The sequence below is a fragment of the Choloepus didactylus genome, chromosome 20 (assembly GCF_015220235.1).
Source record: "Choloepus didactylus isolate mChoDid1 chromosome 20, mChoDid1.pri, whole genome shotgun sequence".
NCBI lineage: Eukaryota > Metazoa > Chordata > Mammalia > Pilosa > Megalonychidae > Choloepus > Choloepus didactylus.
This window is the reverse complement of record NC_051326.1, coordinates 50960443-50988147: the sequence shown is the minus strand read 5'-3', so window position 1 is coordinate 50988147 and position 27705 is coordinate 50960443.

Below are 27705 nucleotides of genomic sequence, written 5' to 3'. Positions count from 1 at the left end.
TCATGATACTTTCAAATTCATGACATAGTTTTACCCTCACAACATCTGTGAGATAAATAGAGCAAGAATCCCCATTTTAAGGGTTGAGAACCTGAGGGTAAGTGAATAGGCCAGATATTCTGATTTGTAGCTTTGTCCTCTTTTTGCTGTGCCACCTTAATCTCTTTCACAGGAAACCTCTTGGGCTTTCCCCCTCTTTGCAGTACTTATCCAAATGGAGGCTAATGAGTTTATTTACACAAGACAGTGAAAAGAGTATTAGAATGTAGTTTATGTCGGGAGAATATTTTGCATATTTTATTACCAGGATCCAAGTGTTTCCCATGTTATTTCAAAACAAAGCCCCAACCATCTAGCAGTATTCTGTGCGAAAGGAGTGGATGAGGGCAGAACTGAAAGGAGAGAACTCGAGACAGCGTCTTGTAAAATTAAAGTCGTTCTTCTTCTTAAAGCTTAAGCCTCATCGAAGGTGAAGTAGGGGATTGTAATATAAACCTTCATAACTGGGAGTGGGGGATGGGTTGGAGTAAAAGAAATTTGTCCTTGGACGGCCTGAGATTTGGGGTGCTTACTCCTACCTGGCGCCTTCTCTCTGTGGAGCACAAGGTGCTGTTCTGACCCACCGCTTGGCGGCTGACGTCTGCAAGGTCAATGGCGAATAAGATTAATATCATCCAAAATGTATTAGTGCACGAGCCCCCTGACTTGCCTCTCATCATTCGTATCTGGCTGCACAGAGCAGGGTAGATCGTTATTAATCCCACTCTTTCCACCTGGGTGGCTGGTGCAGCAAGGACCTGGCGAGGCTAAATTTAGAATCAAAGGACCGTACTTGAGCTTGAGAGCAATGCTGTAACGTTTTTTACTAAACCTTTTTGGCATATGCTGCTCAACGAGTTAGTGCTACTCTAAAGATTGCTCAGGCCAGTGCTTTCTCCCCGTCTTCCCTCTCTATCGGTGGCCAGGTGACTGAGGACAGACGGCTTTATGTTAATTAAGAAAGAAATCCATTCTCCCTCCTGCAGCAGGGGAACTACTGAACACATGGCTGTCATAAAGACGTATCGGGCTGGTGGGGCCGCCCCCAAATGCTAATGGATGCCCAGGCCACAGGGTACAGACCCGGAGATGGTCGTTCTCTCCTCCCCACTGGCCAGGCCACACGCTGAATACTGTGGGTGCCAGACTTGGTGGCTGACGCTGACAAATTGCAACCTGTGTGGAGGAGAGCAGCCATCTATATCTGTAATCTGTGCGGCCCGTTTGAAAGAACTGAGGCAGTTTGGTTTGGAACAGAAAAGCCTGGGAGGGGGTGGGGTGGGGAGCCAGGCGGCCGTCTTTAAAACACGGGACAATTATGTGGCGGTGTCACTGGATGACAGAACTACTGCCAATAGGTGGCAACTGGAGCAGGACAGGTATTAGTTGAAGAAAAGAAAATAACTTTTAAACACCTAAAAGATTTGGGGGAAAGGAGGAGTGTGACCAGTTCGGTGGGGCCTGGCAAACCTCTGCCCTTCAATGGACCTTGCCATCGTTTGGCCCTTTGACCCTTCTGAAAACAGTCGCCAGGGCTTTGAGTCACCATCTCTTCTTCCCATGGCAGCAAGAAAGGCAGGAATGACATGAAGGTTTTGAGAAAAGGGAAAAGAGAAACAAAAGGGGGATAAAAAGAAAAAAGAAAAAAAAAGAATGAATGAATGAAAAGAAAATGGGTAGAGACAAGATCAAAGGAATGTTGATTCAGAATCTACAGGGAAACGGGAGGGCTGGAAACTGGAAACAGCTGAGGGAAGGCAAGCAAGCCAGGCACACAAAGGCTCCTCCAGGCAGGATTGGAGCAGGATGTCTTTGAAAAGTGTCTGATGGGAAAACATGAATTGCACAGCAGGGTTGGGTCCCCTGGCTGGAGTTTTAAAGGAGGCAGGGAAGGGGGACAGTGCATCATACTGTCTTTTGCTGTTCGATAAGTCTGGGGTAAGGAAAGCCAAAATGCCAGGGTGGCACCCCAGCATGTGACTGCTGTTGGAGGCTGCCTGCTTCCCCTTTTTCTCCAAGATGGTTCTGTCACCGAGTCCGTCATCTCTTGCTCCAAGAGTGTCCTGGATTCAGTCCTCCTCTCCATCCCATGGCCAGGCCACAGAATTCATCACCTTGTGCCTGGATGACCGCAACATCTTCCCAACTGGTTTCCTTTGGTCCAAGCCAACCTTGCGTCCTGTCACTGTGTTCTTCCTCTTGAAACACTGATTTTTGCTGTGCCATGACCCTGCTTCACAGTGACTGTTGAAACCCACCTCAGTTATGGGAGGGTTAATTGAAGAATACACAGGGAAGTAGAGGAGGCCAAGCACAATTCCTCAGGGCCTCCTGGAGTCCACAACATCTTTCAGAAAAGGAAAATCTGTCTAAAAAAGCCTGCCTTGGGGTTCTCATGTCACCTCCTGAGATGGGCGTGCTCCAGTTTTTCACCAATGTGTAGGGACATAGCTGCTTCCTGTCATTGTTTCTGCTGCTTCTATCACTGCCCACTCCCTGTTCTCTGTCCTGTCTACTCATAGTTGCTTCTGGCTGCTGGCTCCTGTTTAGTAATCAAACTCCCCGAGAGAGAACATCAGCAGCTTCAGTCATTTGCCAGTTGAGCACCCTATTGGGCAGAACCGTCCCTCAGCATGTGAGGCTGCTGAGCTCACAACAGCTTCCCGTGCACTTTGATTAGAATCTAGATGTCACCATGGCCCGCGAGGCCCTGCATGATTGGTCCCTGCCTTCTTCTCCAACCCCATCTGCTGCTCCAATATCCATGGCATCCTAGACGGACTCTTCAGTTATTCAAGAACGACCACTTCTTTCCTTCCCAGATGTTCCAGTTTGCTGATGCTGCCCTTTTGCAAAACACCAGAAATGGATTGGCTTTTATAAAGGGGGGTTATTTGGTTACGAAGTTACAGTCTTAAGGCCATCAAAGTAAGGCATCAACAATAGAGGATCTTCACTGAAGAAAGGCCACTGGCATCTGGAAAATCTCTGTTAGCTGGGAAGGCACGAGGCTGGTGTCTGCTGATCCCAGGTTGTGCTTCAAAATGGCATTCTCCAAAATGTCAGCGTCAGCTTTCAATGGCTATTTTCAAAATGTGTCTCTCAGCTGCAGCTCTCCGAGCTCCTTCTGTTTGTGAGCTTTTATAGGGCTCCAGTAATTAAATCAAGACCCAAGCTGAATGGGTGGGACCACACCTCCATGGAAACAATCCCATCAACAGGTCACACCCGAGTCAAAAGTGTTACTAGTCACATCTCCATGGAAACAATCAAAAGGTTCCAACCTAATCAACACTAATGTGTCTGCCCCCACAAGATTGCATTAAAGAACATGGCATTTTGGGGGACATAATACATCCAAACCAGCACACCAGGCCTCCCCATGCAGTGATTCCTTGGCACAGAATGCACTTCTCTCCCCATTCTCCACTTTTCTGGCTCCAGGTTTTCTTTGAGTGTCACCTCCTCAGAGAGCCTCCTCTTTTTCCTAGTCTCTATCACAGCACCCTCCCTGCTCATTTCCTTCAGAGCTCTTTTTGTCACCTTCCAAATGTATCAATTTGTTAGTTTATTTCCCCCACTGGACTAGGGGAGGTCATGAGAGAAGGAACCACGTCTTCAACACTATATCCAGCACCAAGAACAATGCTTGGAAAACATATGGCACTTACTAAATACTTGTTGAATGAGTAAATGAATCAGTGGCACTGGGAAGCCAGCACAGGTCTGCCTTTGTCTGAGCTAAGGTGGCAGGACCATGTGGCCAGCTTTCCCACACCCTGAGAATGGTGGGATCTCTCCGATACACAGATTTGGTGGAACCACAGATGGCATGACAAGCTGAAATTAGTTACAGATTCGTGATCCCTGATATGCAATTCCATAATCAAAACTCTGAAAATTTTTCACTAGCAATAGCAGGACTGAGTGTAATCCTTATGTATCTCACTTAGTATGAATATTCATACATTTGTTGCAGAAATGTCCATATGGACAGAGCACCACCCCAGACCCCACTTTGTACATAATGCCCGGTATTGTTACATGAGGTACAGTATATGCACCATATTGCCTCTCTAAAATCCAAACAACTCTGAATTCTGAAACATACCTTGCGCCAAGGGTTTTAGATAAGAAAATGTGAGCTTGTATTATTGTTGCTCATCCAACCCTATTTTCCATCGGTACCAAAAACACACCTTATTTACAGGTCTCCATCCTGCATATGTCTGTCCTTTTCTGCCTCCCTAACTTTCCTGAGGCTATTCCCACCCCACCCCCACCCGAAATGCCATCTGACTTCTTTCCACTGATTTAAAGCCCATTTATCCTTTAAGGCTGACCTAATATTTTACCTCTTCCATGAAGTTTTCTCCAGTCATTTCAGCCCACTTTGATCTCTCCCTCTCTCGAATTCATGCTGCACTTACAATCCGTTCTATACCTTTTAGTGCTTAATTATATTCCACTATTGCTTGTTTAATCTGTTTCCCAAGTGAGTTGCAGTTCAATTCAGCAAACATCTATTGAGCCCTTTTAAGGACAGAAAGATGAGTATTCACTAATTAAAGGTTGAAGGTACTCATAAGAGATGGCACAGTATAGTGGCTAAAAGTGAAGATTCTGGAAGCAGACTTCCTGAGTTCACCTCCTGACTTAGTGCTTACTAGTTGTGTGACCTTGGACAAGTCACTTCACTTGTGGATGCCTCAGTTACTCTTATTGTTAGATGAGGATGATTTTAATTCCTACCTCTAGGACTATTTTAACAATTAAATTGATTTATGCATATGACACACTTACAATAGGACCTGACATAGTAAGTTCTATATAAATGTTACAGATTATTTTAATAGGAATACATATACATGTGTCAATTTTTAAATAGTTTTAAAAGTTCAAAAAAAAAAGAGAATTCAGAAATCATATAAGAAAAGTAGGAGGAAATTTTGTGAAGACCAGGAATGTAACTGGCTTCCAGTTTACCCCTAGGCTTCCTGGCAGCCAGAGCTAAAAAGGAAAGCAGATGAGTAGACATTAGAACCAGTGACTCATAGCAACTGCCCTCAGTGAATTTTCAGTTTAGAAAGGAGAACAACAACTATGCAAAGGATTTCACTTGGGGCAGAAGTGAGTGTTCTAGGAAAGTCTAGATGATGAGGGGTAGCGACTCTAAGAACACAAAGACAACATTTCTATAGGGGAGATGAGCAGATAGGCCTAGAAAGGGCCAGTGTGAGTGGGTTTCAGTGAATTCAGTAGGCAGTGGGGAGCCATGGGACATTTGATGCCCAAGGATGACATGCTTGGAGCTGTACTATGGGAAGATGAGAGTTTGGAAATGAACCCTCTTTCGAGGTGGGGTACATTTCTTACTCTTCCTTTTGAAGAGGATGTTCTTTAAATACTTGCTGATCCAGTGGGTGCTACAGACAGTCTGGCCTTTCTGCTGTTCCTTCCCACTCCGGCCCTTTAGTCTTGCTGTTTCTTCTGTTTGGAATATTTTCCCTTTTGCTTTTTGCCTAGTTAACTACTCTCATCCTTCATGACTCGGTTTAAATTCTCAGAGGGGCTTCCCCCATCATTCATTCTAAAGTCGTTCTTTCTTGTTATTTTCTCTCATAGCACTTTCTTTTCCTTCAAGGCACTTAACCAATTCGAGATTAAATTTTTACTATTATGGCTGTCCCTTCCACCAGACTGTAAGTGTCGGAGGGCAGGAAGTGTGTCTGCTCTGCTCACTACCATATCCTTGGAACCTGGCATGGATTTTTTTGCTCAAAAATTGTCTTGGATGGATGGATGAATGAGTACAGGCTAACCTTGGAAATTCCTTCACCAAAGTAAAACAAAACAAAGCAAAAGTGAGATGACAGTGGGGAAGCTCAGTTAGCAAATTCCAAAGCCCAGGTTCTAGCCATCTGTTGCCCTTGACTGAACTGGGTCAATTTATGGTTGAAATATTCTGAAGCCCAAGGGATCTCTCTATTGAAGTAAAATTTTCTTTATGATTTAGTGCATTGATGTGATGTGTTGGCATTTGTCCCAGCGTGTCATATCTGAAAGCACTAATAGGTGTCATTGGTTCTACTAATCTTACTATCTAAAAGCTGAATTGGGAGCCACCAAGCCTGGAATATTTGTAGAATTGAATTTTCCCTTTCCTTTGCTCTTTCACATGTTTTCTTCTATGGGAAATTTCAGTAAATAATCCAAAGGCTCTTTGCGTATCTCAGGATAAAATGCTTGATTGACAGAGGGATGGGTAAATAAAAGATTGCCTTGGATGCAACCTGAATTTTTGTGAAATAAGTGAAAAACACAAGCTATTAATTACTTTCACTCACTGAAAACCACAAGCTGGGTTGTTTTGAAACAAGATCTCGTGTATAGACCTAGAGTAAAATTGGACTTGTAAAGGTATTCTATACTGTCAATGAATTCAAAGATACTATTTCATAAATATAAAACAGTAAATACAAGAGCATTTCCTAAGAATCAGAAAAGATAGATTATTGTATTCACTCCATGACTAAATTGACATGCTCTGTTCTTTTAATTTCTGTTGATATCCTCTTCTATAAAGTAAGAGAATTTAAAAAACACATGCTATCAATTTATTGACTGATCCGCCAGAACTATTTAGGGGTTCAGAGCTCAAGTCACTGACTTAAGCCAGTACAGCTACAATACTTGTGATCTTTGTGGACTCACTAACTGGGAACAAGGACTATGATCAATTAATATTTATCGATCCTTGATGATCTGATTTCTGTGTGGTTTAAGAGTCACTGAAGAGCAATGTACATAGAGTACAACTTACATAAGTTTGTGATTTGAAATGTTGCCTTATATGTAAAAACATATAATAATTGTTCTTTAAATCAACCAGTCCAATCAATCAGTTAACGATGCAATCTCATGCCTCTCCATCGTCATCATCACTTCTTTGGTATAACTAATGTTATGAGTAAACAGACTGCCGTTTCCTAAATACTTACCAGGATGCCTTTGTTTATATTCTCTCTCTTTCCTTGGATATGCTTTCCCTCCTCCACCTGGCAAAATTCTACTCATCCTTCAAAAGCCAGCCAACCTATTATCTCCTCTGTGGTTCTTTCCCTGCCTCTCTCCTCCTTCCCCGACTCTACTGTGTAATTAAGCCCTTGTGGTTCCTTGGAATCATCTCAGGAGCCGCCTAGGACTGGAGGGAGGAGCCCCGAGAGTGGGGATCCTTGTCCCTTCCATTTCGTTTCGGAGCAATGATGATATAGTTGGGTTTCACTTCCCATATAAGTCACTTGAACACCAGAGGGGTTCACTGGGCCTGCCGTCTCGTGCTTTGCCACTGGAATGATTTTCCTTTAAATTAAAGAATTTGTACATGATGCCTGCTCACAGCTGGCTCATAAACCTTAGGAGCTTTTTACTATTCACAGCTTAAATACCATATTTCTTGGTCTAGCATTCATGGCCCTCAATGGACCCTGACCTGGCTTTCCAGCTTTCTCCAGTGCAGTGAAACTTGGCTTGTCATGGAGCTCCAGATACACCCTCTGTGCATTCAAATCCTGCTTCTTGCTTGGCCTCTCCCCTCCTCGCCACTGAGATAAATGCTTCAGGTTCTGCGCCTTACACCCCTCAGGAAAGCCTTCCTAGTGCAGAGACCCTCAGCCCCTCCCCAACTCGACTCAGAATTCATAGCACTATTGTCGAGCCCACTTCTTGGCCTCTTCTGTGATTTATGGTCAGATGTGAGAATTGTGTAGGCTGAGCTTTGGAGATTGCTCTCAGAGCCTCTGGCACATGCTTATATTCATACTGGTGCCAATTGTTCACTGGTGATGAGTTTGCTGTTGAGAAACAGACGAGAAGGTGGTGGGAATAGAGAAAAAAATGTGTTGAAGAGCCAATATCTGAAATGCTTGCAGCACCCTTATGGGGTGGGGGTGACAGCATCTTGGTTTTAAATATGAAGAAATTGAGATTCAGAGGTATTAAAACTGTGCCTAAGGTGGTTTTCAGACGGTTCAATAGAACCCATAGGCTCTGGGGAGCCTCTCAAGTGGTGAAGGGGAGAAGTGGGAAAAGGGGGAACCCCTCTGTTCTGGTTTGCTAACACTGCAAAGTACCAGAAAGTACCAGAAATAGTTTGGCTTTTACAAAGGGGTTTTATTTGGTTACAGATTTACAGTCTGAAGTCCATGAAAATGTCCAAATTAAGACATCAACATGAGTGTCCCTTCACCGAAGGAAGGCCAGTGGCATCGGGAAAACGTCTTTTAGCTGGGAAGGCACGTGGCTGGCATCTGCTGATCCCAGGTTGTGTTCCAGCCCCTCTCTCAGCTCCTGTGTGTTCTTCAAAATGTTGCTCTTGGGGCATTTTGTCCTCTTTAGCTTCTCCAGAGCAAACACTGGGCTAGCATCTCCAAAGTTTCAGCAAAAGTCTGCCTTCAGCGGCTGTCTCCAAAATGTCTCTTTCAGCTGCTCTGAGCTCCTTCTGTTTAGGAGCTCTTTTACAGGACTCCAGTGATTAAATCAAGACCCACCCTGAATGGGCAGGGCCCATATCTCCATGGAAACAATCAAAAGATTCTAATCCAATCAATACTAATATGTCTGCCTCCACAAGACTGCATTAAAGAACATGGTGTTTTGGGGGACATAATACATCCAAACCAGCACACCCTCAGAAGACAGGCCTTGTGGGGAGCCTTTGCCTCTACTAGAACTCCTTTGCTTTATCTGTTTTAATGTTAAACTTCTACTAAGAGTTCATGTGAGGAATAGTTGGGGACCGCCATGCTGTGCATTGCTAAGGGGAAGATGGGTACCGATAAGGTTAGCCTGTTAAGAGAAAAATAAGTGACATGACTACAAAGTGAACAGGCTGGTTTTCTTGCATGGCTCACTAAGTGGCTCTGAGAGTTCTAAAAGAGGAATTCTGAAAATGATTTGAACAATTCCTGTGTCAGAAAAATAAGCATAAGGCCTTATAAGGAACTCTCTGTAGGGATTAACAATAATTTGGGTGTATGAGTTTAGAGATTATTTTTTTAAGTCAACATTTTAGAACACACCTTAATAATAGATTTAAATCTCCATTCATCTTTTCCAGTGTTTATTAACATGCTTCCTCACAGGACTATTTCCCATCTGAGGGAAGGAGCATGCATAATAATTCCTTCATGTCCGGCCCTCTCCCCACCCCAATGACCAGCTCTCTCCAACAGTGCTCAGCAGAAGCCATTGAGCACCTGCTTACTGTGTGCAGCACTGAGGTTGGGTGGTCCAAGGAGTGAAACAATGCAGACAACTCACTTCCTGCAATCAAGGAGCACTCAGCTCTTGGTAGACGGAGAAGAAGTCCATTCTGTAGGAACTGGTGTTTCCAGGCAGATGTGAGGGGTGCTGCCAGGAGCCCACAATCCAGATATTGTGTCCACGCGGAGGAGAGCAGGAGCAGATCCAGTCAAGGAATCCACTGCTTTTTCAGAAAACTTACAGTTTCGATAAAGTGTAATTAATAAACTATAATTAACTGCTTACTTGCTTGCTGTCTGTTCCAGTGTGGGACCGGGTCTTATCTTATTTTGGTATGTCTAAAATGCCATCCAAGTTTACTTGACTACATGAAATACCATGTTCATTAAGCCTTCACTGGTTGCCCCTTACCTCTCTACTGTCTCTGTTGTCCTCCACCTGATTCTGAGCAGGATTTGAAGCAGTGGATTCCTTGACTGGATCTGCTCCAGATACAGTAGAGAGGTAAGGGGCAACCAGTGAAGGCTTAATGAACATGGTATTTCATGTAGTCAAGTAAACTTGGATGGCATTTTAGACATACCAAAATAAGATAAGACCCGGTCCCACACTGGAACAGACAGCAAGCAAGTAAGCAGTTAATTATAGTTTATTAATTACACTTTATCGAAACTGTAAGTTTTCTGAAAAAAATCTAAATGCCAAAAGCACTGAGAGGAGACTAAGGATGTGCCATAGGCCTGAAAGGATGGGGGAATTTTTTGTAGGTGGAGTGGAAACACAGACCAAAGAAAGCCAAACGAGTAAAGGCATGGATAGAGAATATATTTGATACCTACTTGTGCAATTAGATTATTAAAGTTACTGGTTCAGTGTTAACCTGTTAAGGCTTTTATTGAAAGAGTTCTGAGGTAGAAAAGAAATTTATGAAATTATACTACTACCTTGAGCTGTTCAGCTCGACAGACAATTATCACCAACTTCTTTGTGCCAGGCACTGAACCAGGTGATGCAGATGCAGGAATGGGCCAGGGAGGGCAAGGTTCCTGCCTTCAACCCGGTGGAAGGTTCTGGAAGGAGACTCCCCCTATCCAAGTCTGAGTCAGTTGTCTATAGACGCGCAGGGCCAGACTGGTGATTGCTAAGATTGCTCTGATTTTAGTATTTGATGCTCTGGAGAGTGCGAACATGTGGACTAACATATCGAATGTGGCAGTGGTAGCTCAACCACCCCTGAGTTTAGAAAAGCAAATGAGAGAAATGAAAACTGCCTTGTAGCCAAGAAGAGAAAAAGCCAGTGTAGGTTAGACAAAGGAAGTTACTGTGTAGAGGCCTGAAAACAGAAAGAAGAAAAGGGGAGGTGAACACAAGCAGAGGGGAGGAGGAGAGGAGGACAGCAAGTGAGGTGAATCCAGTGACCCCCCTCTCCTAGGAAGGCTGCCCCAGGGCAAGTCACGCCCCTGGGGGTCTCAGGAAATGAGGGGAGTGTCAGCAAAGGAGCATTCATAAATTTGACTCTTGACTTCTATATTTGACTTAAGTCAGTCATCCTCATCTATTTTTTAGTAGTCATTTACTTTCAAAAGTTCATTAAAAAGAAAGTGTAACAATCTGGACCTTAACACTGCACGCTTGCAGATTACAAAGCGTATTCAAAAATGCTCTGGCTTCTGAACTCAACTCTTTCGGTCTAGGCCACCTGATGGTGCTATCCTTACTGGACAGACGAGAAGACTGAAGCTCACAAAACTGATGTGCCTCTCCTAGGGTCTCATAGCAAATTGTTCATTCATTTGCTTCTTCCTTCCTTCATCCATTCATGCTATGCCTTGTTCTAACAAAGGATTTAAGGAGGTACACATAGCGAGTTAGGGTAGAGGAGACCAGCTCTCCAGCGTTCTGCTTCTGTGCTCTCCCCACTGCATTGCACATCATTAGAATGATTCAGATTTGCTACCACATCCCTTGTTTATGGGTACAGTAGTCTTTCCTTACACATTGCTCTCCTCCTGTAGGACAAGTATATTCCTTGTATTTTCTCTTGATTAAGGGAACATGTTTCAACTCCTCTACACATTTTCCTGTTTGCTTACACAAGGGCCTGCAAGAACATACCATTGTAGTCCAATGTCCATTCATGAGGTGGCTGTGTGCTAGGCCAGGGGCTGGGACTCAGATATGAGTAGGGTCAATGCTTCCTGTCTGGTTATGGGCTTCTTAACCAGCTCTCTGTCTGTGTATCACTGCCATGCACAGCACACCCCCAAAATCAGTGCCATTTCTCCACATAATTATACTGTGAGATAATAGATTAAGATAGAGATAGGTACCAGATACTATGACAGCTCAGAGAAGGAACATCAAACTCAGCGTATAAGGAATGAAAAATAAGACTGGAATAATTTTCAAGGGAAGATAACAGCTCAAATGAGTCCTGAGGGCGAGTTAGCCAGATGATGGGAAGAAGAATGGGGACGGTCAGGAGCAGGGCATTTAAGCAGAAGGGACTGCTTGAGCCAATGTCCTCATATGGGACCTGGCCATCAAGAAACTTGAAGCAGAGCTGGGTTTCCCTGGCTTGGGACCCACATACATTGAAGAAGAGCTGGAAAAACCAACCTTGCCAGAGGTGATGGGAACAGAGCATTGTTCACGTTCTTGCTCTCAGATCCTCAGGCAACAACAGCAGAGGTGCCCAGGCAATTTCATGTAGTTTGTTTTTTCCCTCCTACAACTAGAGAAAGCACTTAAAATATTTATATAGCAAAGATGATGAAACCCTGGTTTCCAGTGTGTTAAAATGAAACCAAAGACGCATTTACCAGCTCTGCTTACGATCTTGACGTGTTTTATCATGAGCCTGGAGTGTGCTGTGGGTCATGGGAAGCCTGACTTTCTCTGCTCCTCCAGCTTCCTCTGCTCCCAGGGTTTGCAATAAGAGAAGGTGAACTGTGGAGACCTTGCCCATAAGATAACCTTCGCCAACTTTGCCCAAGGGCTGAGAGGACCTTCTATCACTGATGCGGTTAGAGTCAAAGCGTGCACAGTCTGGAAATCCCCAGCCCAAGATTGAAAGGAAAGATTCCCCGCCTCGGGCTCAGTTGGGGCCTTACCTCTGACCTCCATAACAATTCCAGGGTTTTCTGAGTCCAGGAGGAAATTGTCAGATTCGTAGCAGCTTTAGCTACTGTACTGCTGAACAAACTCTTATTTGTCTTCATTGGGCTGTTGCTACTGAAGGGAGTGTCAGAGTTGATTTAAACTCTTCATTCTACAAATGAGGACAGCCTACCCTGCAAAAGGCACACAGCTAGTTTGTGGCAGAGATGGCCCTAGGTCCTTCCAGCAAGGGTCTGGAAAGCCCTCTCAAACCTCTTGAGTTATGGTAATAATAATTCTGTCTCCAGAAGGAGTTGGAGTGTGTGGTCCTCCTGGCATGCCATTTAATTGTACCCAACATCATGCCTGTCGTGTGCTGAGTAAAGAGTTGGGGACAGCCTTCCGGGGAGAAGAGAGAATATGAGTAAAATCACAGCAGCAAGAAATGAATGGCACAGTCCAGTTGTCATAGTTGTAGACTGCTGCAGTGGAAGAAAAGGAGATGTATGTAGAGAGGTAAGTTAAGCTTCAGTTGTGAAGGGTCTTAGTTGCCACATGCAGGGGTTAACAAGGAGCCAGCAGAGGTGTATAGGCCTGACTAGATCTGTGATTCAGATGCTCTGGCAGCATCATAAAGGAAACTTCTGGGTCCCGGTCATCTCTGCACCCCCAGGGCCTAGAGCAGTGCCTGGTCCGTGCTTGTGAATCAATGAAGGGTGGGGGTGAGAAAGGTGATGGGAAACCACTGAGCCTCGACAGCAGGATGGAGTGAAGGGGCAGACTTTGGCAAGGCTTGGGTGTGAAGCACAAGTGTTAAAGAGGAGCCAGGCCTCTCTCTCTAACTAAGCCACCTTGGTGGGTGATCTTGTTGCCCTCCTCCCTATGTGGGACCCGACTCCCAGGGGTGTGAATCTCTCTGGCAACGCAGGATATGACTCCCGGGGATGAATCCGGGCCCAGCATCCTGGGATTAAGAATATCTTCTTAACCAAAAGAGGGATGTGAAATGAAATGAAATAAAGCTTCAGTGGCTGAGAGATTTCAAATGGAGCCGAGAGGTCACTCTGGTGGACATTCTTACGCATATATAGATAACAATTTTTAGGTTTTAATATATTGGAATAGCTAGAAGTAAATACCTGAAACTACCAAACTCCAACCCAGTAGCCTTGACTCTTGAAGACGATTGTATAACAATGTAGCTTACAAGGGGTGACAGTGTGATTGTGAAAACCCTGTGGATGGCACTCCCTTTATCCAGTGTATGGATGGATGAATAGAAAAATGGGGACAAAACCTAAATGAAAAATGGTGTGGGATGGGGCGGGGGTGATCTGGGTGTTTTTTTTTAATTTTCATTTTTATTTTTTATTCTGATTCTGATTCTTTCTTGTGTAAGGAAAATGTTCAAAAACAGATTGGGGTGATGAATGCACACCTATAAGATGGTACTGTGAACAGCTGATTGTATACCATGGATGATTATATGGTATGTGACTATTTCTCGATAAACCTGAATTAAATATATATATATATATATATATATATATAACATTTGAAAGAAAAAAAAAAAAGGAGCCAGGGACGCCTCTGGTTTTCAAGCTTGCTTTCAAGCATGACTTGATGGATGGTGATGCATTGACTCAGATAGGGAATGGGGTGGAAATACATCATTATTTGTTGTTGTTATTGTCTGTGCAGGAGGCTGGGAATAATTAATCCAATTTTAGGCACATTAAGCTTGAAATGCCAGCAAAAAAATATCAGTGGAGTTGATCAACAAGCAGCTGGAAATATTAGTCTGGAGCTCAAAGAGAGGACTAGAGAGAAAACCTTTACTCTTACCAGTGTTCATGTGGTAGGGACGTGTGAGTGGATAAGATTTCCCACGAAAGGGTCTGAGAATGGAAACCTGAAGAATATTAACTTCTACACCACATTTTCTCAAAAAGAAATCTGATCAGGATTGCCCAAAAAATGCAGATTCCAGAGATTTTGATTCTGTAGCTCTTTGATGAGGACCTGGAATCTACATTTGAGACAAGCCCTCCAAGTGTTTCTTAGGAAATTGAAGTCTGAGGACCACAAATCTAATGGGAAATGAAAAGTATCATTTCTTCCCTCACAGAAACTCACAGGGTTTTTTGTTTGTTTGTTTTTGGTTTCTTTCTTTTGCCAGGATTGAAGGAGAAAATATGAGGGAAAGTGATTTATAATCCACACAAATGTAAGGTGGTGATGCCACCCCCCCACCCCCCTGCAACTAGTATGTTGTAGGGTACACAATTGTTCAGCAAATTCCTTCTGGTTTATAGGCGAGGCTCACGTAACAAGTATATGAGGAGGAATGGCCTAACTCCTAACCGCATGCTAGATTATGGGTAAGATTATAATGATCAGTAGCAACCTGTCCTCAGAGCATACCACTTGGATGAGAAAGCCCTTGGGGACAAGCCATCGTTCATATAGTTGCCCGTATCTACGGGCCACTTTTGGTTTCCTGCCTCTTCAGCGAAGACAAGGGGTGCATAATCACCAGCACAGGTACTGAAGGATTGCGGCCTGGACAGAGGCGTCTGTCAGCAGTTCTTTTCAGACAGGCCAGAAAGCAACATAGCAGCAGTTCCAAGAGCCCGGGGTCTCCGTGAGAGGGAGAAAGAAAGGGAAAGGAAGGGAAGGGAGAGCAAAGGAAGGCTGGCTCCCGCGATCACACAGGGTTAACAGCCAGCCCCGCCAAACTGACCTTCTTGGCCGCTCCTCATGCGTCATGCGCAGGAATGCCTGTCACCGCCGCGGTGATTTAAGAGCAGGCAAGGCCAATAATTCTTAGTTCTTGCAGAAGCCTGGCAGTTTCCTTCATGTGATGCCTGGGAGAGCCGCATCCATGGCTGGTGAGGAATGGTGATGCTGAGAGCCGTGCCCTTTGCTACAAATCTCAAACCTCAGGCTCTCCGTCGGCCAAACTCCTCCAAGGGCAGGATGGGCCATCTGTTCCCCTGGATGTTAAAACATGCTCCTGGGCTTTCCGAAATTCTGTTTTCCTGATTCAGTGCAAATGGTTTTGTAAATGCCGGTGGGTAATGCATTGAGTCAGGGCAATAGCACCTTACAAATAACATGGGATGGAAAAACTCACCCATTTGCTGAATGTAGCTTTTGGGATTGCATCAATGCTTAATTCAGAAAATAACCAAGATGCTTTTCAGGCTTGTAGTAATCATCTGTTGTTAAAAACTTTCAAGAGCAATTACCCGGAGAACAGAAGAGTTCCCAGAGACCCCCTCCTCTGACTCACGGTGAATGCAAGTTTATAGCATGAGTCACTGTAGTTCTTTGGGGAATATAAATGGGAAAGGCATAAAGAGGTGTATTTGGGTGGGGAAGGGGAATGTGTGACTTCTACCTATACCTCATGTCTGTGAACATGGGATTTGCCATTTAAAAAACAGATCTGAATTGTGACTCTGCTTTTTATTAACTAGGCTATCATGGACAAGTCACTTAATCTCTCTGAGCTTCAGTTTCTCCATATGTAAATTATATGGTCAATAATACGTACGGTACAGGTGGTTGTGACTATAATGAGGTAAAGAGTGTGTTCCAGTAATCTATTGCTCATAACAAACCACCTCACAACATAGTGTTATGAAACAACAATTAGTTTATTATGCTCATGGATTCTCTGGGACAGGAATTTGGACAGGAAGGAGCAGGCAATGACTTGTCTCTGATGTCTGGGGCCTCTTGCTGAGAGTGACTTGAACTGCTGGGCCCTGGAATCATCTGGAAGTTTCTTCGCTTACATGCCTGGTGCGTGGGCTGGAACGGCTTAGTGGCTGGAGCACGAGCACGTGGACGCTCTGAGTGGCTTGGGCTTCTTCACAGCATGGTGGCCTCGGAGTCACTGGACTTTTTCATGGAGTTCAGGGTTATGAGGAGTATTCTAGTGTCCCAGAAGGAAGCTGCATGGCCTTTTATAATCTAATCTTGAAAGTCACATCATATCATTTCCAACCTATTCTATTGGTTGAAGCAATGACAAGCTCTCCCCTCGCCACCAAAACAGCAGATGAAGGTGAGAAGACATGGAGCCCCAGGGATCACCGTCTCCTCTGAAAGCCCTGACCTTTCTTGGCATCCACAATGGGGTGATCTGTGCTGATGACGGGGTCTGATGCCTCTGGAATCCTCCAAGCCTGCACAGGTGGTTTCAGATCAGCCCAGGTCCTTATATATGGGCCAGGGAAGACGTTGGTCACTGTTTTGCCTGAAGGCATCAACTCTGTATATACTAAAAATTTTAAATCTTTCTTAGCTATTGAGCTTGTGGACCATATTTGTTTCCCATACAAAGCATGCAGCGTAGGAATCAGCCCTGTATGAAATTCCAATGCTGGCATCATTTCTGGTTTGAGGGCTAGAATACTGTTTGAACTAGCTGGAGTGCAGAGACATATTTCAGATGTTTGGAAATAAATATCTGAAAAAATGGTCAAGTAAACATAGCCACCTGGAACTTTCTTCACATTGGAGGGAAATGGCCACAGCAGGCCTTTTTCTCACATAGGCTTCACAATGCAGTTAGGAAGAGTCTATGAGATGAAAGATTTTGGCTTGTCTTCTTGGTGAGTGACACTAAAATACAGCACCCCAGCCCTTCCCCGGCCTCAGTGCATACCTGCTTTGGAAGCAGACTTAGGTCCCAGGAAAGATGTCCAGCCCTCTTTGCTCAGGCATCACCAGTTCATGCTCTTGGCCAGTGCAGCATGTCCCACATGTGTACAAGAGAGGAAGAAGGCCTTGAAAATCTTCACAGCAAAGGTTAGGAGCCCTGTCCCTTGCATCTCCATCCTCAACAGGGCTGCACTCTGCGGTATGTTATCTGAAGGACATTGAAGGGCACAGGTCATCACTCCCTACATTACCCACCCTATTTCCCTTCCCTTGTATCTGCAAGCACCATAGCATGGAGAACATAAGCCTTTGAGCTCAAACCCACTTGTCTTCAAATCCCAGCTTGGTCCTTCACTGACTGAGTGATCTTGGGCAAGTCAGCTGCTTAGAAACCCAGTCTCCTCCTTGAGGTAGGAAGACCATGCAATAGGCCTACCTCATTAAGAACAAATGAGATAACACTTAATGACCTGTGGATTGCAATATAGAGTATGCTTTGGGGTGGCAGACAAGGACCAAGACCATTTTTCTTTTTTAAATTGAGATTAAATTCACATAACATAGAATTCATCCTTTTAGCCATTTTAAAGTGTATAATTCAGTGGTCCTTAGTATATTCACAAATATCTAGTTCTAGAACATTTTCATCAGCGCCAGAAGAAACCCCATACCTGTTAGCAGTAGTTCCATCCGCCCACCCCCCCCAGTCCCTGACAACCAATAGGTGGAATTGCCTATTCTGGGCATTTCATATAAATGGAATCATTATATGAAATTTTTTGTGTCTTTCTTATTTCACTTAGCATAATGTTTTCAAGGTTCCTCGGTGTCATAGCATGTAGCAGTACTTCATTCCTCTTCAGGGCTGAATAATATTCCATTGTATGGCTATACCACCATTAGTTTATCCATTAATCCATCAATGGACATTAGAATTGTTTTCACTTTTTGGATATTGTGAATAGTGCTTCTATGAACATTTGTGCACAAATTTTTGTGTGAACATATATTGTCAGTTCTCTTGGGAATATAGCTAGAAGTAGAATTGCTAGGTCATATGGTAAGTTTATGTTTAACTTTTTGAGAAATAGCAAACTGTTTTCCAAGTGAATGTACCATTTTACTTTCCTACCAAGAACATATAAGAGTTACAGTTTTTCCACATTCTTGCCAACACTTGTATTTTCTGTGTTTAAAATTCCTTTTTTTAAAAAAATATAACCATCATAGTAGGTGTGAAGTGGTATCCCATTGTGGTTTTGATTTGCATTTCCCTAATGGCTAATGATGTTGAGCATCTTTTCATGTGCTTGTTGGCCATGTGTCTCTCTTCTTTGTTCAAATCCCTGCCCATTTTTAAATTGGATTGTTTGCCTTTTTTGTCATTAAGTTGTTAGTGTTATTTATATATTCTGGATACTGGACCCTTATCAGATATATGTTTTGCAAATATTTCCTTCCATTCTGTGAGGCTTTTTTTTTTTTAATTTCTTGATCATTTTCTATGATGCACAAAAGTTTTTAATTTTGATGAAGTACAGTTTATCTATTTTTTCTTTTGCTGTTTGTACCTTTTGTGTCATATTTAAGAAACCATTGCCTAATCCAAGGTCACAAAGATTTACACCTATATTTCTTTCTAATGGTTTTATATTTTCTGCTCATCATTTAAGCCTTTGATTCATTTGGTGTCAATTTTTGTATATGGTGTGAGACAGGGGCCAAATGTATTTTTTGCATGCGTATATCCAGCTGTCCCAACACTGTTTGTTGAAAAGACTATTCTTTCTCTATATTATGGTATTGGCTTCCTTCTCAAAACTCAGTTTTCCATAGATAGATGTGTTTACTTCTGGACTCTCAATTTTATTCCATTGATCTGTTATCTGTCCTTGTGCCCATACCACACTCTTTTAATTACTGTAGTTTGAAGTAAGTTTTGAAATTGGGAGTATGAGCTAACTTTGTTCTTCTTCAAGATTGTTTTGGCATTCGGGGCCTGTGTTCATTTCCTAGGGCTGCTATAACAAAGTACCACCAACTGGGTGGCTGAAAACAACAGAAATGGATTGCCTCACAGTTCTGGAGTACAGACATCTGAAATCAAAGCATCAGCAGGGCCAGGCTTCTTTTAAGTCTATAGGGAAGAATCTGTTCCATGCCTCTCTCCTGGCTTATAGCAGTGGCTTGTTGGCAATCCATGGCATGCTCCCTCTGTCTATCTGTCTGTGTCCAAATTTCCTCTCCTTATAAGGATACCAGTTATATTAGGTTAAGGGCCCACCCTGCTCCAGTATGGCCTCATTTTAATTCTATCATTAATGACCCTGTGCCAGTTTGAATGTATTATGTCCCCCAAATGCCATTATCTTTGATGTAATCTTGTGTGGGCAGACCTATCAGTGTTAATTAGATTGAAATTCTTTGGGTGTTTCCATGGAGATGCACCCCACCCAACTGTGGGTGGTGACTCTGATTGGATAATTTCCATGGAGGTGTTGGCTCACCCATTGGGTATGTCTGAATTAAATTACTGGAGCACTATATAAGATCAGACAAAGGAGCAAGCTTGCTACAGCCAAGAGGGATATTTTGAAGAAAGCACAGGAGCTGCAGATGAGAGATGGTTTGAAGATGGCTGTTGAAAGCAGACTCTTGCTCCGGAGAAGCTAAGAGAGGAGAAATACCCCAAGTGCACCTAAGAGTGACATTTTTGAGGAACTGCAGCCTAAAGAGGAACGTCCTGGGAGAAAGCCATTTTGAAACCAGAACTTTGGAGCAGACACCAGCCACGTGCCTTCCCAGCTAACAGAGGTTTTCCGGACACCATTGGCCATCCTCCTAGTGAAGGTACCCAATTGCTGATGTGTTACCTTGGACACTTTAAGGCCTTAAGACTGTAACTGTGTAACCAAATAAACCCCCTTTATAAAAGCCAATCGATTTCTGGTGTTTTGCATTCTGGCAGCATTAGCAAACTAGAACAGACCCTATTTCCAAACAAGGCCACGTTCTGAAGTCCTGGGAATTAGGATTTCAATGTATCTTCTTTGGGGGTACAATTCAATCCATACCTTGAAATTTCACATGAATTTGAGGATCAGTTTGTTCATTTCTGCAAAAAAGGCAGTTGGAATACTGATAAGGATTGCACTGAATCTTCAGATCAATTCAGTGCTGATTTCCTTTTGATCCCTATTGTCTGACAGTGTTCTGGTCACCCCGGAGATATATTTGGTGAACAAATGAATGGCTGAGTTAAGATCATGTAGATTGTTGATCCCAATCTAAATTTGCCATCTGCACACCTATTCATCTTCACTCAATGGTGCAGTTCTGCACCCAGGCCCATGCTGCAGGGCTTCACACCTGAATATTCATTTGCTACTGGACACTGCCATTCCAAGTCCTACTGGCATCTCCTCTCAGCATGTTAAAAACAGAATCTTTCCCGTTAAACTGGAGCCCTCTCATATTCCCAACTTCTGTATACTGCCCCAAAGTCACACGATTGCTCTGGGCAGAACCCTGGGCATCACAGCTGACTCTTCCCTTTCGTTCACCCTCACATCCTACGAAGGACCAAACCCCGTGAAGTCTCCCTCCTCACAGCCTCTGCAATCTGGCCACATTTTCCCATCTACTCTTACTACTCCTTTACTCCATTTCCTTTATTGCATCTAGGTTATCTTGCTAAAAATTCAAATCCAGTCTTGATACCTCCCTTCGCTCTATGAACTTGGTGGTTTTTTAAGCCCTTTGTCATCTGCCTTCCTCAGTCCCATCTCCTGCAGGTGACCACTGCATCTACCCACACTCTTCTTTGTTTCCTCAAGTGTGAAATGCTCTGTCTGGTTTCTCAATGGGTCCACGTTCTCTGACTTGCACTTTGTAGGTCTATTAAATTATTTGGGGGAGTCCCCAGATTCTGAGTGGAACCTCGGCCTTCCTCACTCCAAACTCCCTGGGAGTTTCTGTGGTGCGGTATTTGCACAACTGAGGCAATTGTGAAATGCCATTTCTATGGTGGGAGTGCATAGGAGGTGGTGTTTTCCATCTCACTGAGAGTCTACTGCTGCCCATTGAGTGACCAATTTCATGTCTGGGGAACAGGAAGCTGCTTTAACCCGCAGAGATGACTTTATTTTTCCCGAGTGACTCGTTAGGAGGCCAGTGCCAACACAGAAGCAGGCCCTCAATCTCTGCTCGCACTCTCCTCAGGCCTGTCAGAGAATAGTGCCCCGTTTAGAATTTAGCAACAGAGCCGTTCAGAGACGGGTGAGTTTTCTCTGTTGTGTTTCTCCAACCTGCATTTCCTGTGCATTTCGCATGTGTCAGGGCCTGTGCTAAGATTCGGAAGTGTGGAGGTTAACACGATCCACTGCCTAGAAGGAGCTCACAGCCCGCTGAGGAGGAAGTTCACAAAGAGGTCATTATAACACAGAGAGTTCTGTGCAACCAACGAAGTTTGAACTAGAAGCGCCAGGGAAGGATTTGTTGGGATAACGTCAGGCCTGAGTTTTGACAGGTGAGTAGGAATCCATCCAGCAGAAAGGAATGGGGCAGTCATCCAGGAAAAGGTGTAGTGCAGGTAAAGTTCCTGTGATTTGAAACAGCATGTTGTATTTAAGGAAGACCAAATGGTTGGATATTCCTGGAGGGAAGGGTGTGTCATGGAGTGGGGAATAGTGGGAGGCAGGAATTTGGAAATTTAGGTTGGAGTCACACGTAGGGAGAGCCTTGTGTACCCTGCCATGGGAGGTGAAGAGTTTTAAACAGAGGCGGCTGGCTCTTTCAGTTAGGTGGAGGAGGAGGCCGCCTACACTAAAGGATTTGGGGAATTTGACAGGTCACCCTGACTCAAGTCTCTTCCACATCACCTGACTTTTATGCCACTTGAGAGTTGTTCTAGTTTGCTAATGCTGCAGAATGCAAAACACCAGAGATGGGTAGGCTTTTATAAAATGGGGGTTTATTTCACTACACAGTTACAGTCTTAAGGCCATAAAGTGTCCAAGGTAACACATCAGCAATCGGGTACCTTCACTGGAGGATGGCCAATGGCGTCCGGAAATCCTCTGTTAGCTGGGAAGGCACATGGCTGGCGTGTGCTCCAAAGTTCTGGTTTCAAAATGGCTTTCTCCCAGGACGTTCCTCTCTAGCAAGCTTGCTCCTCCTCAAAACGTCACTCACAGCTGCACTCCGTTCAGTCTCTTTGAGTCAGCATGTTTTATATGGCTCCATTGATCAAGGCCCACCCTGAATGGGTGGGGTCACACCTCCATGGGAGTATCCCACCAAAGTCACCACCCACAGCTGGGTGGGGCACATCTCCATGCAAACAACTTAATTCAAACTTTCCAACTTAATCCCCACTATTCTGTCTGCCCCACAAGATTGCATCAAAGAATATGGCTTTTTCTGGGGGACATAATACATTCAAACCGGCACAAGAGTCATTCTTTTGGGTTTTTGAAGGTGTTTTGTTCTTTGAGGAGCTACCTGGGCAGGTGAGGGGGAGAGTTGCACCTCAAAGAATCATAAACTCCTCAAGCTGGAAGAGGTCTGGGAACCCGGACCAGCGATGTTGACGTCGACACCCCGAAGGGGGTCTTGTTAGAAATGCAGGATCTCAAAACCTGTCCCAGACCCACTGAATCAGAATCTGCATTTTAGCAAGCTTCCCAAGTATTTCATATGCACGGTAGGTACCACTTGAGAAGCACTGCTTTCGGGGTTAGCTAGTCTAGCTTGCCCAGCCTTAGCTACACCTTGAATCCATACTTTGAAATTCCCTTGGAATCCCCTGGGAAGCTTTTGACATGGATGTCCAGACCTTCTCTCAGATGAATGAAATCAGAATCCATGGGCGTGCCAGGCTTGGAAAGGTGTTAAGATCTGATTTTAACTTGTAGGCAAGGTTGAAAATCATTGCTCTAGTCCTATACTTTTTCCCAGGAGGCAGCCAAGGTCTAGAGAAGGTCACAGAGCTGGCAAAGAGCAGGAGCAAGGCAAGAACTCAGGTGTCCTGACTCCCAGGCCAGGGCTTTTGCTGCATCACAGGTCATCTGTAGAAGGAGTGTGTCATCAGCTAAATTCAGGGCAGGGAAGTGGACGGGCAGCCAGGAGTCCGGCCCGAAGGGGAAATTGCTGGAGGCCCAGACCACGAACCCTGGGGCACAGAAGAGCACACAAGTCAACCTTGCCTGATGGAGAATGCTACGGGCTGACCTCTGCAGCCAGGTAGCCTCTGGCCAGGTGGGTATGTAGGTTGTTAAAAATCACAGTCACTCCTAGATATGAAGGCCCAGCTTCCCCTGTGATTGCGGGCAGAGCCAGTGCCATTTTTCAGCACTGTCTCCCTTCCCCGAGGGAGACTTTTATCCTTGCCGGGCTTTAGACTCTGCAGAGTGAGATTCTTAGAGCTGCTTTAAAAGCCTTGTTGTGTCATCTTGCTTTAAAGGAAAAAAAAAAAAAAAAAAGCAAAAACAATCAAGCCCAACAAAACGGGGATGCACTTTATTTGTGCTCATAGCATTTAAAAATCCACAGGCTTTAATTCATGGAAAAATCTTGCTGGGGCCAGGGAGGTGTGGCTAGGAAAGAGAAGGAACTTGGTGTTAGAAAACTGTCCAAGTCCTGTTTTTCAGTCCTTTCCTGACTCAGTTAGTAAGAGATTTTAACCACATGTAAACAGTGAAGTGTGCCGCAGGGGTGGAGAGTGAGCTGTGCCCGGGTACAGGCTGGGGGGCGAGGACAAGCCCCTGCCTTCCAAGGGGCGGATGACGTGGTCCTGATTTTCCACTCCAGTTCCACGGAAACTCTGAAAAGAAGAAAGGGAGAAGCTAATTTCTGGGCCTTATAGACGAGGAAAATGAGGCTCTGGAAGAGAAGTGACTTGACCAAGGTCACACAGCTGCAAGTAGCAGGGCCAGGAAACCCGGGACTCCAGTCACCACTTGGTCTCCACTTCCCACCAGACAGCCAGACCCCTCTGCCAGGGACGGTGGGAGGAATTCTCCCTCTGATTTGGGGGACATGCTGTGATCTCTGAGGGCAGAGTTTCTAACTTCCTGCTGGGCTGGACCGTCAGGATTCACAGTTGAGGCTATGACTGGTTTGGAAAGACTGAGAGGCTACATTTTTCACACACCTGCACTACAACATTAGCCCCTTCGATTATGGAGACCAACTCTTATCACCATCCATGTTAGACATTTTGTGTCTTACCTCACGTGGTTCTCATGGCAACCTTGTGAGCCAGTGACTGTGATTCCTCTCTGATAGGTGAAGAAATGAAGGCCCAGGGGATTGACGTGATTGGCTAAAGTCATATGCCTAGAAGGTGGCGGAGCCAGATTTGAATCCCAGCCTGTTCAACTCCAAACCTGGGGCTAATTCCACTCAACTCTGAGAACGGCCCTTCTGGCTGCCAGGGACCCCGTGAGTGTCTGGGCTGCTGATGCTTTCTAAAGTCAGAAGAAAACAATGCTTTCCTGCTTGAGCACGGCCTTCAGCACGGCTGCTGTGGAGAGACTCGCCATGAGGCTGAAGACAAAGCCAGCTGTGCCTCAGCATCAGAAATGCAACTTCTGCATTTGTGGTTTTTCTTTTCCATGTCACCTGGCCTTGTCCCTAGTCCCATGTTGCCTTGGAAGGAGGAGTAGAGGGATTCTTTTCTCTGTGATGCGGCCATGGCTTTGAACCCAGGTTTCTGCAGTAGCACTGCTTTCTCGGTAGCAGCTAATGAACCCCCTGTGGGGCAGGCGTCCCCCTCGAGCCTGGGATGTCTGAATTGTAATGAGCCATCTTGAAGCCTCTGGTGGGGCCTCCCTCTGGCTGGCCCGAGGCCATCTTTAACTTCCTGGGGCTCGGTCTGTAGGGGGTGAGGGTAATGGGCTGGGGGCGTCTCAGAGTGCCGCGGAATCCTGAGCTGCCTGTTAGATCTCTTCTTTGGGGACAGTGGTCACCCCCATGAGAGGAAGCTGCAGCTCTCTACCCCTGTCCTCCCGTCACTGGCCGTCTCAACGAGGGGGGATGGTGAGTGGTACCACATACATACTAATATTAGGAAAACAGGGTAGGGGGAAAATCAGGGCTCAGTATTATGCCACCCCATCTCAACTCAGACCACAATGCAATATTAAAGCCTCATAATTGCATCCACTCACCCAGCCTCTGACGTGCATGGGAAAAATCCTTCTTATTTTTAGTCATGTTCTTACGGGAAGTAACAAAGACTATAGAGGACCCGGGCATGAACTTGTTGACAGCACATTTTCCTGTTTTGTTTTGTTTTTTTCTAATTTTTGTTTGTGTGTGTTGCGGTGGTGGTTGTTTTTAGGATTGGTAGAGCAGACTAGAAGGGTTCAAATATTGGAGGAGGAGTGGAGTTGGATTTCATTTCTTTGCTGTGTGTTCATGTATCGTTGTCATTCTAAATGGGGGTAAAACCTATGGTGTTTATTGGCCAACTGGCACCTCAACAAATATTGTGATATAGAGGAAAGAGTATGGACTTGGCAGTAAGCAGGGCTTAGGTATGGCTGTTGGACCCATAGATAAGGAAACTAAGGTTCAGAGAAATTAAGTAACTTGCCCAAGCTCCCACAGTGGGGTGCTGGAGAGCAAGAGTTGCAGTAAGGATTCAGTGATGAATAAGCAGTGCCTGGCACACAGTAGATGCACTATAAATGGTGGTTTCTGTTAATTTTTACGATTTCCAGTGGTCTTTGAGAAGCACTCATCTAAAATGTTAGCTCCATTAGGGCCGTTTTGTTGCTGTTTCCTCACAGTTTAGAAGAGTGCCTGGCACATAGTAGGAGCTCAATAAATATTTGGCCAAAGCTAGCAGAGTTGCACAGTTTGGGCCTAAGAGCTGGAGTGTCTCAGGATTAGCAAATGCAGAATGGCTTCCAAGCTGCTGGCTGCTCCATTTTAGGGACACAAGGCATGATTTGCTCCATGCCATCAAGTGCAATGGGATCTCAGGCCAATTTGCACCAGTCCAGTGGGGTTGCCACTCTCCTTTTTGTACGTGGTACCACCCTGGGAGGTTTTCCCTGAGCCTGTGCCCTTGAGGAGCTAGTTTGCCTTTCAGGTAGGTGATGGTGTCCCCAAGCATACCTGGCTCTTGCCTTTGTGGGCTTTTTTAACAGAGCATTTTCCTTTTTTTTTTTACAGGGATAAGAAACAGGATATTCATCATCATCTCTCAGTAATGGAACCCAAGCCTAAAGTAAAGAACTCATAAGAATTTTTCCTGCTCAGCAGCTGGTTTATTTTAAACTGTCGAAGTTGATAGCCCAATCCACTTTTTGATGTAACTATGATGGTTTTAGGAGATTTAGACATGATTTTTTATAGTGTGAAAAAGAAAAATAGAACTGAATATATGATAATGATGAATCCTTCGACTTAGTGTCTAAAATTGCTTCTAGGCATGAATTATTGCATAATAATTCATGCCCTGTTGTGTCTTATTGCTTAATAAGTGTATGGAGAATGGTTATGTCGGAGTTGCCTTTATATTGTCATTTTGGTGCTGTTTAAATTGTGCTTGCGTGGTGGTTAAGAGGAGAGCTGGAGTCCCTGAGTGATGAAGCCATCACCAGGTAACTAGAGGGGGTGGGTTGGGGTGGGTTACATGGGCTGCAAAACCAGAGGCAAAACGTAAGACTAAAAAAATAAAAAAGCTTTATCGACTTTTTCCCACCAAAAAGGGGATTTTATGTGATAGTACATCCTCCGGCTTCTCTCTCTTCAGATCTATCTCAGCCTTCAATAAGCATTTGTCAGAGTTCTTCCTGTGCATGCATTTTAAAGTTGATACCATGTCTTAGCTGAAAACAGCAATTCATATTTTATTGGGCATCAGTGTGATTTCACTCCTGGTCCTGTATTGCAGCACATGGTTTTTGGAAGTCAGACTTAAATATGGCAGGATTCCTTAGAGCAGTAACAGATTCCTTAGGACAAATGGTTTGGCCCCTACTTAATTTTACTCTCCAAGGTATAGCATTCCTTGATTTCCCCCAAGTGGAAATAACCCTTCTATCCTCTGATGTCCTCCCAGGGTCTTCTCCTCTGGAATGAGTCATTTCCTTCACTTATTAGTTTCGGGGACACAGCTCATCCTGTTTGCTAGTCTGTGAGCTCCTTGAGGACACAGGAAGTCACCTAGGAACTCGCCTCAGAATTTATTATAAAAAGCCCTGGCCTGGGAGTTAGGAGACCTGAGTTGGCCATTGTTTCTGAACAAGAGTTTGCCAGGGCTGCTGTGACAAATAGCACACAGTGGGGCGGCTTAAGCAACACGAATTTATTGTCTCATGGTGTCAGACACCAGAGGTCCAAGGCCAAGGTTTTGGCAGGGCCTGCTTTCTCCGTGGGCCTGTGGCATCCTGGGCTGGCCATCCTCTCTCACATGCTAATCTTTCTCCTTTCTGGCTTCTTCTTCTGCCTTCTAGCTTCTTCTGGGGCTTTCTTTGACTTCCAGCTTCTCTTTATAAGGCCTCCGGTCATTTGGATTCAGGCCCACCCTGACTCAGTCTGGCCACACTTAAAGAGGATCTCAGAAGATCCTTTTCACAAATGAGTCCACGCTTATCCAACAATAACCTCTTCTAA